The sequence below is a fragment of the Saimiri boliviensis genome (assembly GCF_048565385.1).
Source record: "Saimiri boliviensis isolate mSaiBol1 chromosome 19 unlocalized genomic scaffold, mSaiBol1.pri SUPER_19_unloc_2, whole genome shotgun sequence".
Lineage (NCBI taxonomy): Eukaryota > Metazoa > Chordata > Mammalia > Primates > Cebidae > Saimiri > Saimiri boliviensis.
In genome coordinates, this window is record NW_027412503.1 from 765,343 (window position 1) to 779,610 (window position 14,268).

Below are 14,268 nucleotides of genomic sequence, written 5' to 3' on the forward strand. Positions count from 1 at the left end.
GGATGATGTTGGTCTCACAAAATGAGTTAGGGAGGATTCTCTCTCTTCGTATGGATTGATAGTTTCAGAAGGAATGAAACCAGCTTCTTTTTGTATTTCTGGTAGAATTCATCTGTGAACCCTCTGGACCTGGACTTTGTTTGGTTGGTAGGCTATTGATTCCTGCCTCTACTTCATCCCTTGTTATTGATCTACTCAGGGTTTCAACTTCCTCCTGGTTTCGTCTTGGTAGAGTACAAATGTCGAGGAATTTATTCATTTCATCCAGGTTTACTGGTTTATATGCATAAAGTTATTTGTAGTAATCTCTGATTGTAGTTTGTATTTCTGTGGAGTCAGTGATGATATCCCCTTTATCGTTTTCTATTGCATCTATTTCATTCTTCTCCCTTTTCTTTTTAATTAATCTGGCTAGGGCTCTGTCTATTTTGTTGATCTCTTCAAAAAATCTGCTCCTGGACTTATTGATTTTATGAAGGGCTTTTTGTGTCTCTGTCTCCTTCAGTTCTGTTCTGATCTTAGTTAATTCTTGTCTTCTGCTAGCTTTTGAGATTTTTTTGACCTTTCTCTTCTAGCTCTTTTAATTTTTACAATAGAGTGTCAATTTTAGATCTTTCCTTGCTTCTCTAGTTGGCATTTATTACTATAAATTGCCTTCTCGACACTGCTTTAAAAGTGTCCCAGAGATTCTGGCACGTTGTGTCTTTGTTCTCATTTGTTTCAAAGAACATCTTTATTTCTGCCTTCATTTCATTGTTTATCCAGTCGACATTCAGGAGCCAGTTGTTCTATTTTCATGAAGTTCTACAGTTCTGAGTTAGTTTCTTAATTCTGAGTTCTAATTTGATTGCATATGGTCTGAGAGACGGTTATGATTTCATTTGTTTTGCATTTACTTAGGAGTGATTTATTTTAAATTATGTGGTCAGTTTTAGAGTAGGTGCTGTGTGGTGCTGAGCAGAATGTATATTCTATGGATTTGGGTTGGATATTTCTGTAGATGTCTATTAGGTCTGCTTGGTCCAGATCTGAGTTCATGTCCTGGACCTCCTTCTTAATTTTCTGTCTCAATGATATGTCTAACAGTGACAATGGAGTGTTAAAGTATCCCATTATTATTATGTGGGAGTCTAAGTCTCTTTGTAAGTCATTAAGGACTTGCATTATGTTCCTCGGTGCTACCCTGGTGCTCCTGTATTGAGTGCATAAATATTTAGGATCGTTAGCTCTTCTTGTTGCATTGATCCTTTTACCTTTATGTAATGCCCTTCTTTGTGTCTTTTGATCTTTGTTGTTTTAAAGTCCATTTTATCAGAGACTAGGATTGCAGCTCCTGCTTTTTATTTGCTCTCAATTTGCTTGACACGTCTTTCTGCATCCCTTTATTTTTAGCCTACATGTGTCCTTGCACAAGTGATGGGTTTCCTGAATACAGCACACTGATGGGTTTTGACATTTTATGCAATCAGATGGTCTATGTCTTTTAATTGGGTCATTTAGTCCACTTACATTTAAGGATAATTTTGTTATGTGTGAATTGGATACTGCCATTTTGACGCTAGCAGGCTGTTTTGTCCTTTAGTTGACACATTGTCTTCATTGTGTTGATGGTCTTTACCATTTGGTCCATTTTTGGAGTGGCTGTTACTGATTGTTCCTTTCCTTGATTAGTGCTCCTTTCAGGAGCTCTCGTAAGGCAGGCCTGGTGGTGAGAAAATCTCTCAGTAATTGCTTGTCCATAAAGGATTTTCTTTCTCCTTCGAATGTGAAGCTTAATTTGGTTGGATATTAAATTCTAGGTTGACAGTTCTTTTCTCTAAGGTTGTTGAATATTGGCCCCCACTCTCTTCTGGCTTGTAGGTTTTGTGTGGAGAGATCCACTGTGAGTCTGGTGGGCTTCCCTTTGAGGGTAACCCGACTTTCTCTTTTGCTGCCCTCAGCATTTTTTCCTTCATTTCGACCCTGGTGAATCTGACGATTATGTGTCTTGGGGTTGCTCTTCTTGAGGTATATCTTTGTGGTGTTCTCCATACTTCCTGGCCTTGAATAGTGGCCTGCCTTGCTGGGTTGGGGAAGTTCTCCTGGATAATATCCTGAAGAGTGTTTTCCAGCTTGCATTCATTCTTTCTGTACACTGAGGTGTGCCTATCAAACATAGATTAGGTCTTTTCACATAATCCCATATTTCTTGGAGGCTTTGTTCATTTCTTTTCACTCTTTCCTCTCTATTCTTGCCTTCTTATTTTACTTCATTGCATTGATTTTCAATCTCTGATACTTTTTATTCTGCTTGGTCAGTTCTGCCTTTGAAACTTGTGTATGCTTCATGAAGTTGTTGTGGTGTGTTTTTCAGCTCCATCAAGTCGTTTCTATTCTTCTCTAATCTATTTATTCTAATCAGTATATCATCTAACCTTTTTTCTAGGTTCTTAGTTTCTTTACATTGGGTTAGCACGCGTTCTTTTAGCTCTGAGAAGTTTGTTATTACCCACCTTCTGAAACCGATTTCTGTCAATTCATCAGATTCATTCTCCATCTATCTTTGATCCTTAGCTGGTGAGGAGTTATGATCCCTTAAATGAGAAGAAGTCTTCTGGTTTTTGGTGTTTTCTTCCTTTTTGCGCTGGTTTCTTCCCATCTTAGTGGCTTTATCTACCTGTGGTCTTTGTACTTGGTGACTTTCAGGTGGGGTCTCTAAATGGATGCCCTTTTTATTGATGTTGAAGCTATTTCTTTCCACTTAGTTTTCCTACTAACAGTCAGGCCCCTCTGCTGCAGGATCACTGGAGGTGCTGTCAAGATCCCACTCACCTGGAGATCACCCATGGGGCTGCAGAACAGCAAGGGTTGCTGCCGGTTTCTGCCTCCGCTATCCTCATACCAAAATGGTATCCACCAGATGTTGGCCTGAGCTTTCCTTTATGAGGTGTCTTTTTGTGTATATGGGGCTCAGAGAATTGCTTGAGGAGACATTCTGTCCCTTATAAGAGCTGAAGTGCTGTGCTGGGAGTTCTGTTGTTTTGTACAGAGCTGCTGAGCTGGTACCTTTAACTCTGCTGCAGCTGAACTCATAACCTGCTGTTTTCCCAGGTGCTCTGTCCTAGGAAGGTCAGCCTTATTTATAAATTCCTGCCATGCTGCTGCCTTTTTTCTTAGATGCCCTGCCTGGCACAAAGTAGTCTGCATTGGTAGTGGCAGACTGCCTTGGTATTGGGGGATGCCCTTCCCCCCACGAAGTTGGGCCATCCCAGTTCCAGCTGCGCTTTTTGTGAAACTCTTAATCCAGAGTGTTTCAGATTTCTTTTCTCATGGGTGTGGTACCCATCAAACCAGATCACATCACCTGGTTTCCTGTCTCAGCCCCCTCCCTTTCAGTTGAATGGACAGCTCTGTCTCCCAGGCATTCCAGGCACCAGTTGAAATGGCCACCCAAACTTTTGTGAGTTTCTTTGTCCTGATGCATCCCTGGCTGAAACTGCTGAAATGAAAACTCATGGCACTTTTATGCTCAGGAATCTTCTGGTCTGTTGGCAGTGAAAACTTATTTGGAAATGTAGTGAGTACTCACTCTCTGCACTGTTCTTGCTGGTAACTACATTCCGAAGATGTTCCTATTCAGGCATCTTGGATCTTCCTTAATCTTATGATTTCTAAGAAAAACTCTATAAGTCCTATCTTATTTATTATTAATAATTTGAATTAAAGTTTGTTTCTTTTGTATTATGTGTTTACACCACAGACGTAACGGTGATTTTCTGGATGATCACTAGAACTAGCATCAGACAACATAGGGAAAATTCTTCACAATATACTATATACATCTGTGTGTATTACACACATGTACAGGTAAATACACACACACATATATATATACACACCTATATACATACACACACACACAAACACACACACACACACACACACGTTTATTTTGAAACAGAGTCTCACACAGTCTGTCGCCCAGGTTGGAGTGCAATGGCATGATCTCAGCTCACAGCAACCTCCACCTACTGGTTCACATAATTCTCCTACCTAAACCTTTTGAGTAGCTGAGATTACAGGTGCACACCACCATTCCTGGTTAATTTTTTTATTTTTAGTAGAGACGAAGTTTCCCTATGCTGGCCACACTGGTCTCGAACTTCTGACCTCATGATCCATGCACCTCAGCAGCTAGGATTATAGGTGTGAGCCACTGCGCCCAGCCATATGTAGAAGTGCAATACTACATAGAACACTGAACATTACATGCTGCTGGGATTACAGGTGTGAGCCACAGTATCCAGCTGCATATATTTTTTTATTTCTCTTTTTAAGAATCCTGATCTTAAATGAGTTCACAGTTGGATGTAGAAGTGCAATGCTTAGATGCAGATGTGTACATATAGGATACAAAACTTAGATTTAAGTTATGAATAAATGTAATTCTTATAACTGACTATAACAGTATTAGAAAAGTCATATATTGATAAAACCTTCTTCAGAAAAAGGAACTTAAAAACTTAGAGGAACTGCTTCTGTCCAAATATATGCATAGCTAAGGCTCTTACAATGGTGTGGTTTATAGGATAGATATCAGAGTGTAAATCCAATTTTTAAAAAGTAGTCAAATGTATTAATCTTATATTTTATGCCTATGATTATTTTGTTATTCAGAGAAAAGCTTTTCCAATTCAAAAATTCTTTAAAATCCTCTAGTGATTTATTTTTCATGGTGTTTAAATCAATATTGAAACTTTCTGGAATTTACACTCTATTAGGTTTGAAGTTTTGTTCAACTTTTTTTCAGTTACATATTCACCATGGGAATTCTTTCATTATACAAATATACACCTTATGCTTTAAATTCAGAGGAAATTATGATGTGTTATTCTATTGTGTGCTAACTAAATTGTTGCTTTGTTGACTTAGAATTCTCTTAGCCATAAGAAAGAAAAAGATCTCTTGCATGAAAATAGCATGTTCTGGGAAAAATTTGCCATGCTTAGACTGGAACTAGACAAAATTCAACAGCAAAACCTGCTAAGGGAAAAAAATTTTTTTTGGAGGACATTGAAAGTGTGAAAGAAAAGAATGCTAATATTCAAAAGGCTATAAAATTGGATAAGGAAGAATGAACAAAGACAGTATTTAAAGACAGTGGACAGCTTAGCAATTTGACAATGAAGAATAAAATGGTCAGTTCTGAATTGGAAAATGTGAGACACAACTAGGAAACGCTGGAAATGGAAATTCAGTCATGTCCTTGTAGACTGGCTACTGCTCTACATGACTGTGACCAAAGTCAGATAGCAGAAAGAGACTTCTTTCCAGAGAACAAAACCTCAACAGGTTTATTTACAGGAGACAATGAATTCTCATACATCTAACCTGAAAGAGAACAGCAAGATTCTTTCTGAACAACTGTAATGCTTATTGTAAAAATTAACAGCCTAAAAATTCAGCTCCATCACACAAGGTAAACTGTGAAAAAAAAGACAGGACAGGCTGCCATCTTTCCTGTTGGAGGAACTTAATTATTCCAGCCTGTGGGCATTGGAGAGTACAAACCGACCAGGGGCAGAAGAGTTCCCACAGCACAGCACAGCTGCTTTACCAAATCATGGCCAGACTGCTTCTGTTAGCAGACTCCTGATCCTGTTCCTTCTTACTGAACAGGACCTCCCACCTGGTGCTTACAGCTACCCTCACAGGTGTTCCCTGGCCTATGGAGATATGAAACATTCCTTAGACAGAGCTCCCACAGAGAAAGGCAGGCCACCATCTTTGTTATTTGGATGACTAGGTTCTGTCCTTAGGGCTTTGTAGAACCCAAGCTGACCAGGGGTGTAAGTGGTAGCTCAGCACAGCAGAGCCACCTTGCAAAAACATGGCCAGACCCTTGTTTAAGTCAATCCCCAACCACATTTTTAGTCACTGGGTACAGCTTTTCAACCAGGGTCTCTGGTTGCCTTCACTGCTGTTCTCTGGCTGACAGATATTTCAGGCCTCCTTGAATCAGAGCTTCCAGAGAGAGGACCAGACTGTAATCTTTGTTGCTTGGGCAACTCAGCCATTTCAACCTTGGGACTTCAGAGTGTCTGAGGGAACCAGGGGCTGAAGTGAACCCCCAGCATAGCACAGCTGCTCTACAGAAACATGGCCAGACTTTTTTAAAAGCAAGTCTCTGATCTTGTTCCTCCTGACTAGACAAGACTTCTGAACTTGTTTCCAGCCACCTCTCATAGTTGTGTCCAGATTGGCAACAGGATTGTAGCTCAGTGGTACAGAGGTCCCAGAGGAAGAGGCAGGCTATTATCTTTGTCTTTTTTCAGGCTTCGCTAGTGATACCTTGAGTCGCTGGAAAATATGAGGCAATTAGGTACTGGAGTGGACCCCCAGTATACCACAGCAGCCTTATGGGAAAGTGGCTGAACCGTTACGTGGGTGCTGGTTTCCATATCTCCTCGATGAGCAGGTCCTCCTGGCTTGGGTCTTTATCCAGGACCCCACTGAAGCCAACAAGCCAGTAGCAACTTGGCAATTTCTTGGACAGAGCTTCACAGATCGACTGAAATCCTCTCTGCCACTGCCTCTGCATTGGATCTGCCCTTGTTACCTTCAGAATATCAAGAAAGCAAAGACCCTAAGTGCCATATTGATAACTCTAACAAGCTGCAGTTGACCCAAGGAACAAGGCAGTCCATCTCTTGTGGATACCACTGCTTATCACTGGACAGGGAACTCTGGCTTGGGCCCATAGAACAGACCCTCTATCCTGGGATGATTACACTAAGTGATGGCTAACTCACATCTCTCTGGGGTAGAGCCCCCAGGAGACAAGCAAAGTGATGGAGCAGGAAGCCAGCTGATGTGAAGCCCAGAGGGCAGGCACAGCTATCTCTCTAGGCTCTACTGGGTCTTATGAGACACTTTATCCCAGCACTTTAGGACTCTGGAGGTCTGATCAGCCACATCTCATGTGAAGATTGCCCAGTAGAGATCACGTATGTGATTTTCCCTATTAATAAAAGGAGACTTGCTTAAAAAAGAAGTCTGGCCACGTTTTTGTAGAGCAACTGTGCTGTGCTGGGGCCTCACTTTTCAGAGAGTTATCTGAGGCGTGATATCTACTGGGCATTCTTGCACATGAGATGAAGCTGGTCTGACCTCAGCACTCCTTAGTCTGCTTGCCTCTCCCAGGGCCCCAGCCTGGCCACACCTGCCTACAGGGCACTCTCAGCTGCCCACACCTTTGTTTCTGTGCCAGTGGACCATGCCTGAGCAGTGAAGAGATGCAGCAAAGTGGACTCTTCAGGCACGCACCCGCCTCTACATTGCCTCTCCATACTGAAGCTCTTTATACAAAAACGTCCTACATCACTTTGCTGGTGTGTGTTTACATGAGGGGATTTTGCTGCACTTGCCCTACCAGCACATGGGAATGTAGCACACACTTCAACCCACACCAACTCCCATTGAAGAAAGAGCCATGGTAGGCAGAGGAACAAAATCACAACCTCTGCCAACACCTTCTCCTTGTGCTAATTCTGTGCACGAAAAGGGAGTGCTAATATACATTGAGTGGTCGTTGCTGCTTAGGGGGTCACAGAGACAGCACCCAGACATGCACAGGCCAGCACCCCAGCCTGAACCAACACTACCTCCAATGCAACAGCACACAGAGAAGGGGTATTCTGGCCGCCACCAAGCTGTCTTGCGTCCACCACTTCCACCACTGGGCAAATGCCAACAGGGAAGCAGGCAGTTTTGCATCTGCTAACACTCTGCCACAGCTGCCCCACTTTGCTGCCTTCAGTGCAGTATACTCCAAACTTTGAGGAGCCAGAGAACAAAGTTGAGACCCAATATAAGTTTCCCAGAGTTAAAGCACACAGCCCAGGAATTGAGAGGTGAATTTTGGCCCCCTAAAATCCTCCAAAACCAAAGGCAGCTGCCTGATTCTACTTTAAACCACAATCAAACCCTCAAGATCATCAAATATGATAAAAGAAAAATATCCTGTGCAAAGGTCAGCAACCTCAAAGGTTGAAGGTGAATAAGCTCATAAAGATGAGGAAGAATCAGTGCAAGAACACTGAAAATCAAGAAGTCAGCATGCCTTCTTTCCTCCAGATGATTACATCAACTGTTCAGCCTGTTCAAGTTTTCAGAACTGGCCAGAGGCTGACATGTATGCAATGATACAAGTAGAATTCAGAATGTGGGTAGAAACAAAGTTCACTAAGTGAAAGAAGTATGTCATCATCCAATGCAAGGAGGCCAAAAATCATTGTAAAACATCGCAGGAGCTAACAGGCAATATATCAAGTATAAACAACATTACTGGTGCTCACTTTGGCAGCACATATATTAAAATTGGAATGATTCAGAGAAGATTAGCATGGCCCCTGCTCAAGGAGGACCTAAAAATTCATGAAGCATTCCATATTTGTAGAAAGAATCAATATCTTGAAAATGGCCATACTACCCAAAGTAATTTATAGATTCAATGCTGTCCCCCTCAAGCTACCAATGATCTTATTCACAGAAATGGAGAAACGCACCTTAAACTTCATATGGAAGCAAAAGAGAGTGTGGATATCCAAGACAATGCTAAGCACAAAGAACAAAGCCAGAGGCATCATGCTCCCCGATTTCAAACTATAATACAAAGCTACAGTAATCAAAACAGCATGGTACTGGTACTAAAACAGAGAAATAGACCAATGGAACAGAACAGAGGTCCTGGTGGCAATGCCACACATATACAACCATCTCATCTTTGATAAACCTGACAAAGACAAGCAATGGGAAAAGGATTTCTTGTTTAATAATTGTTGTTGGGAAAACAGGCTACCAGTGTCCAGAAAGCAGAAACTGGACCTCTTCCTGATACCTTACAGTAGAATTACCTCCAGATGGATTAAAGATCTAGACATAAGACCTAATGCCATAAAAAAATCTAGAAAAAAAATAGGCAAAGCCATTCAGGACATAGGTGTAGGCAAGTACTTCATGACTAAAACACCAAAAGCATTGGCAACAAAAAGGAAAATAGACAAATGGGACCTTATTAAACTCCAGAGCTTATGTACAGCAAAAGAAACCATCATTAGAGTGAACCAGCAACCAGCAGAATGAGAAACAATTTTTGCAATCTACCCATCTGACAAATGGCTGATATCCATAATCTACAAAGAAATAAAACAGATTTACAAGGAAAAAAACAAGCAAACCGGTTCAAAAGTGGACAAAGGATATGAACAGACACTTTTGAAAAGAAGATATATATGAGGCCAATAAACATGTGAAAAAATACTCATCATCACTGGTTATTAGAGAAATCAAAACCACATTGAGATATCACCTCATGCCAGTTAGAATGGTGACCATTAAAAAATCTGGAGACAACAGATACCAGAGAGCATGTGGAGAAATAGGAACACTTTTACACTGTTGCTAGGATTACAAACTAGTTGAACCATTGTGGAAGGCAGTGTGGCACTTGCTCAAGGGCCTGGAAATTGTAATTCCATTTGACCCAGCAATCCCATTACTGGGTATATACCCAAAGGATTATAAATCATTCTATTATAAAGACACATGCACACGTATGTTCACAGTGGCACTGTTTACAATGGCAAAGACCTGAAAATAACCCAAATGTCCAGAGACGATAGACTGGACAAGGAAAATGTGGCACACATACACCATGGAATATTATGCAGCCACAAAAAACGATGAGTTTGTGTCCTTTGTAGGGACATGAATCAATCTGGAAACCATCATTCTCAGCAAAGTGACAGAAGAAAGAAAATCCAACACTGCATGTTCTCACTCATATGCAGGTGATGAATAATGATAACAAATGGACACAGGGAGGGGTGCATCACACACTGGGGTCTTTTTGGGGGTGGCCAACAGGGGGACACCAGGGGTTGGGAAGGTCAGGGAGGGATTACCTGAAGAGAAATGCCAGATGTATGTGACTGGATGGAGGCAGTAAACCACATTGCCATATGTGTACCTATGCAACAATTCTGCATGATCTGCATGTGTACCCTATAACCTGAAGTACAGCTTTTAAAAAAAGAATAAACTGATGTGATAGAGCTGAAAAGCACACTACATGAATTTTTATAATGCAGCCACATGGTAATTGTGTGTGATTGCCTTATAAAAATTTTTGTAATGTGTGTGGGCACCCAAGGGTGCCCTGTAAGCAGGTGTAGCCAGGCTGGGGTCCTGGGAGAGGCAAGCAGACTAAGGAGTGCTGAGGTCAGACCAGCACCATCTCATGTGCAAGACCACCTAGTAGAATAGATCAAGCAAAGGTAAGAGTCTCAGAGCTTGAAAACTGGCTTTCTGAAAGAAAAGAGGCAAGAATGGGGGAAAAGAATAAAAAGGAATGAACAAAACCTTTGAGAAATAAAGTATTATGTAAAAAGGTGAAATATATGCCATATTAATGTACCTGAAAGAGATGACAAAAAATGTAACCAAATTGGAAAACATATTTCAGAATATCATTCATCAGAATTTCCCCAACCTAGCCAGGCAGAACAACATTGAATTCAGGAAATCTAGAGAACCTCAGATATGCCACAAGAAGAACATCTCTAAGACACATAATCATCAGGTTCTCCAAGATCGAAATGAAACAAAACTTGTCAAAGGCAGCTAGCGAGAAAGACAAGGTCACCTACAAAAGGAATCCCATCAGACTAACAGTGAACTACTCAGCTGAAACCCCACAAGCCAGAAGAGATATTCAACTACTTAAAGAAAAAAGGCCGGGCGCGGTGGCTCAAGCCTGTAATCCCAGCACTTTGGGAGGCCGAGGCGGGTGGATCACGAGGTCGAGAGATCGAGACCATCCTGGTCAACATGGTGAAACCCCGTCTCTACTAAAAATACAAAAAATTAGCTGGGCATGGTGGTGCGTGCCTGTAATCCCAGCTACTTAGGAGGCTGAGGTGGGAGAATTGCCTCAGCCCAGGAGGCGGAGGTTGCGGTGAGCCGAGATCGCGCCATTGCACTCCAGCCTGGGTAACAAGAGCGAAACTCCGTCTCAAAAAAAAAAAAAAAAGAAAAAGAAAAAAATTTCAACCTGGAATTTCAAGTCCAGCAAAACTAAGTGTCATAAGTGAAGGAGAAATAAGATCATTTTCAGTCAAGCAAATGCTGAGGGAATTCATTACCAGCAGATCTATCTTACAAGAGCTCCTGAAAGTAGAATTCAATATGGAAAGAAAAGATCATCACCAGCCACTACAAAAATGCACTGAATTACACAGACCAGTGATGCTAAAAAAACAAACCACGTACACAAGTCTCTGAAGTTATCAATTAGGAGCATGATGACAGGATCAAATACTTACATATCATTGCTAACTTTAAATGTAAATGGGCTAAATGCTCCAATTGAAAGACATAGGGCGACAAGATAGATAAAGAGCCAAGACTCATTTGAGTATGCTGTCTTTAAGAGACCCATCTCACATGAACTCCCACACATAGGCTCAAAATGAATGGAGAAAAATCCTTCAAGTAAATGGGAAACAGAAAAAAGCAGGTGTTGCAATCCTGGTTTCTGACAAAACAGGCTATACGAATACAGATAAAAAGAGAAGGACATGGGCCCGGCACGGTGGCTCAAGCCTGTAATTCCAGCACTTCGGGAGGCCGAGGTGGGTGGATCATGAGGTCAAGAGTACAAGCCAATCCTGACCAACATGGTGAAACCCCATCTCTACTAAAAATACAAAAAAAAAAAAAAAAAAAAAAAAAAAAATTAACTGAGCGTGGTGGCATGGTCCTGTAGTCCTAGCTACCTGGGAGGATGAGGCAGGAGAATTGCTTGAACCCAGGACACAGAGCTTGCAGTGAGTTCAGATTGCACCACTGCACTCCAGTCTGGTGCCTGGCAACAGAGTGAGACTCTACCTCAGAAGAAAAAAAAAAAAAAATAGAGAAGGACATTACCAATGTGGCCCTGACCTTTGATAAATGTCATTATTGCTTGATACCAACCTGGGCTATCCTATTGTTCAAACCAATGGGATAGATGATTTGCTGAGGTTTGGGAGCTTCTGCCCCCTGGAGAGTCCCAGATCTCCCAAAATTTGGTTCAGAGGTAAGGTTGATTTTGCTTTACAGCTCCTTTTGTGAAGTTTTTCTTATTTCCGGTAAGGAAGACAAGTTGTTCTGCTTCCATGATGGTGGAGAGCAGGCACTTCCTTTCTTGAGTTTCAGCTTGCTTCTGACAGGAAATGTGAGTGTGAATTTTTTCCTACTTCTTCTAAGATGGTAGAGAACAGTCATCAGCCTGAGCCTTATTTCCAGGTGAGTGGCTAAATTAGAGATTTGTCTTAAAATTTTTCCTTAATGACCAAAAGTTAAGATTACCAACCACTTAGTTTTAATTTCTCCTTAACATTAAGACACTCAGTAATCATATTTATTGTGCATTTTTTAATTTTGCTTAACTTTTTTTATTTATTTATGTTTGAGATTTTATTTCACTTTTCTTTCATCAAGTATGACCATATCTTTCTGACTTGGTCAAATCCAAGGGAATGTTCCAAATTTTGGGAAGCAAGTCATCTGAATTGGCTAAAACTCTTGTAGCTGCCAAGTATGTATTTTCTAGTTTGTAGAAATTTCTTCTTCTTTTTTTTTTTTTAACCTAAGAGTTTCTGTCCACATTAGGCCATCTTTTATCAGCCAAGGCCAAACTGAAGGAGCAGTGGTGACCTTCCAATCCTAAGATTCTGCCCTGTTCCCTACAGCAACCTGAGTTTGGTTCCTAAATCTAATTCTTTCTGGTTTGATATTTGTTACTTTTTAAATAGCAGCAGTTTGTCCCAGCTATGATGTGGTAGTAAGAGATTCAAAAGGATTTTCTTTAAGAGCTTTATAATTAAAAGCATATTTCTTTTATTATTATTATCATCAACCCATGATCTACCTTAGGTATTTCTCCTAATGCTATCCCTCCCCTAGGACCATCCGCAACAGGCCCCGGTGTGTGATATTATCCTCCCTGTGTCCATGTACTCTCATTGTTCAACTCCCACTTATGAGTAAGAACACGTGGCATTTGGTTTTCTGTTCTTGTGTCAGTTTGCTGAGAATAATGGTTTCTAGTTTCATCCATGTCCTTGAGAAGGACATGAACTCATTCTTTTTCATGGCTGTGGGTGTATATGTGTGACATTTTCCTTATCCAGTTTATTATTGATGGGCATCTGGGTTGGTTCCAAGTTTTTGCTGTTGTGAACAGTGCTGCAGTAAACATATGTGTGCATATGTCTTTGTGGTAGAATGATTTATAATCCTGTGGGTATATACCCAGTAGTGGGATTGCTGGGTCTAATGGCATTTCAATTTCTAGATCGTTGAGGAATCACCACACTGTCTTCCACAATGTTTGAACTAATTTACACTCCCACCAACAGTGTAAAAGATTTCCTACATCTCTACATCCTCTCCAGCATCTGTTGTTTTCTGACTTTTTTTTTTTTTTTTTTTTTTTGAGATGGAGTTTCGCTCTTGTTACCCAGGCTGGAGTGCAATGGCACAATCTCGGCTCACCGCAACCTCCCCCTCCTGGGTTCAGGCAATTCTCCTGTCTCAGCCTCCTGAGTAGCTGGGATTACAGGCATGAGCCACCACGCCCAGCTAATTTTTTGTATTTTTTGTGGAGACGGGGTTTCACCTTGTTGACCAAGATGGTCTCGATCTCTTGACCTTGTGATCCACCCGCCTCAGCCTCCCAAAGTGCTGGGATTACAGTGACTTTTTAAATTATTGTTTTTCTGAAATGACAAGTGATGATGAGCTTTTCATCATATATTTGTTAGCTTCATAAATGTCTTCTTTCCAGGAGTGTCTGTTTATATTATTTGCCTACTTTTTGATGGAGTTGGTTTTTTCTTGTAAATTTTTTTTTTTTTTTTTTTTTTTTTTTTTTTTGAGACGGAGTTTCGCTCTTGTTACCTAGGCTGGAGTGCAATGGCGCGATCTCGGCTCACCACAACCTCCGCCTCCTGGGTTCAGGCAATTCTCCTGCCTCAGCCTCCTGAGTAGCTGGGATTACAGGCACACGCCACCATGCCCAGCTAATTTTTAGTATTTTTAGTAGAGACGGGGTTTCACCATGTTGACCAGGATGGTCTCGATCTCTTGACCTCGTGATCCACCCGTCTCGGCCTCCCAAAGTGCTGGGATTACAGGCTTGAGCCACGGCGCCCGGCCTCTTGTAAATTTAAGTTCTTTGTAGAT

The 14,268-nt window shown here is 41.3% G+C and overlaps 1 non-coding gene across 1 annotated transcript; it reads left to right on the forward strand.

Moving 5' to 3' along the window:
• Positions 1 to 8,328: 8,328 nt before the first annotated feature.
• Positions 8,329 to 8,435, forward strand: LOC141583302 (U6 spliceosomal RNA). The gene has a single exon (XR_012515980.1). It is a non-coding gene; the product is annotated as a U6 spliceosomal RNA (small nuclear RNA).
• Positions 8,436 to 14,268: the final 5,833 nt, after the last annotated feature.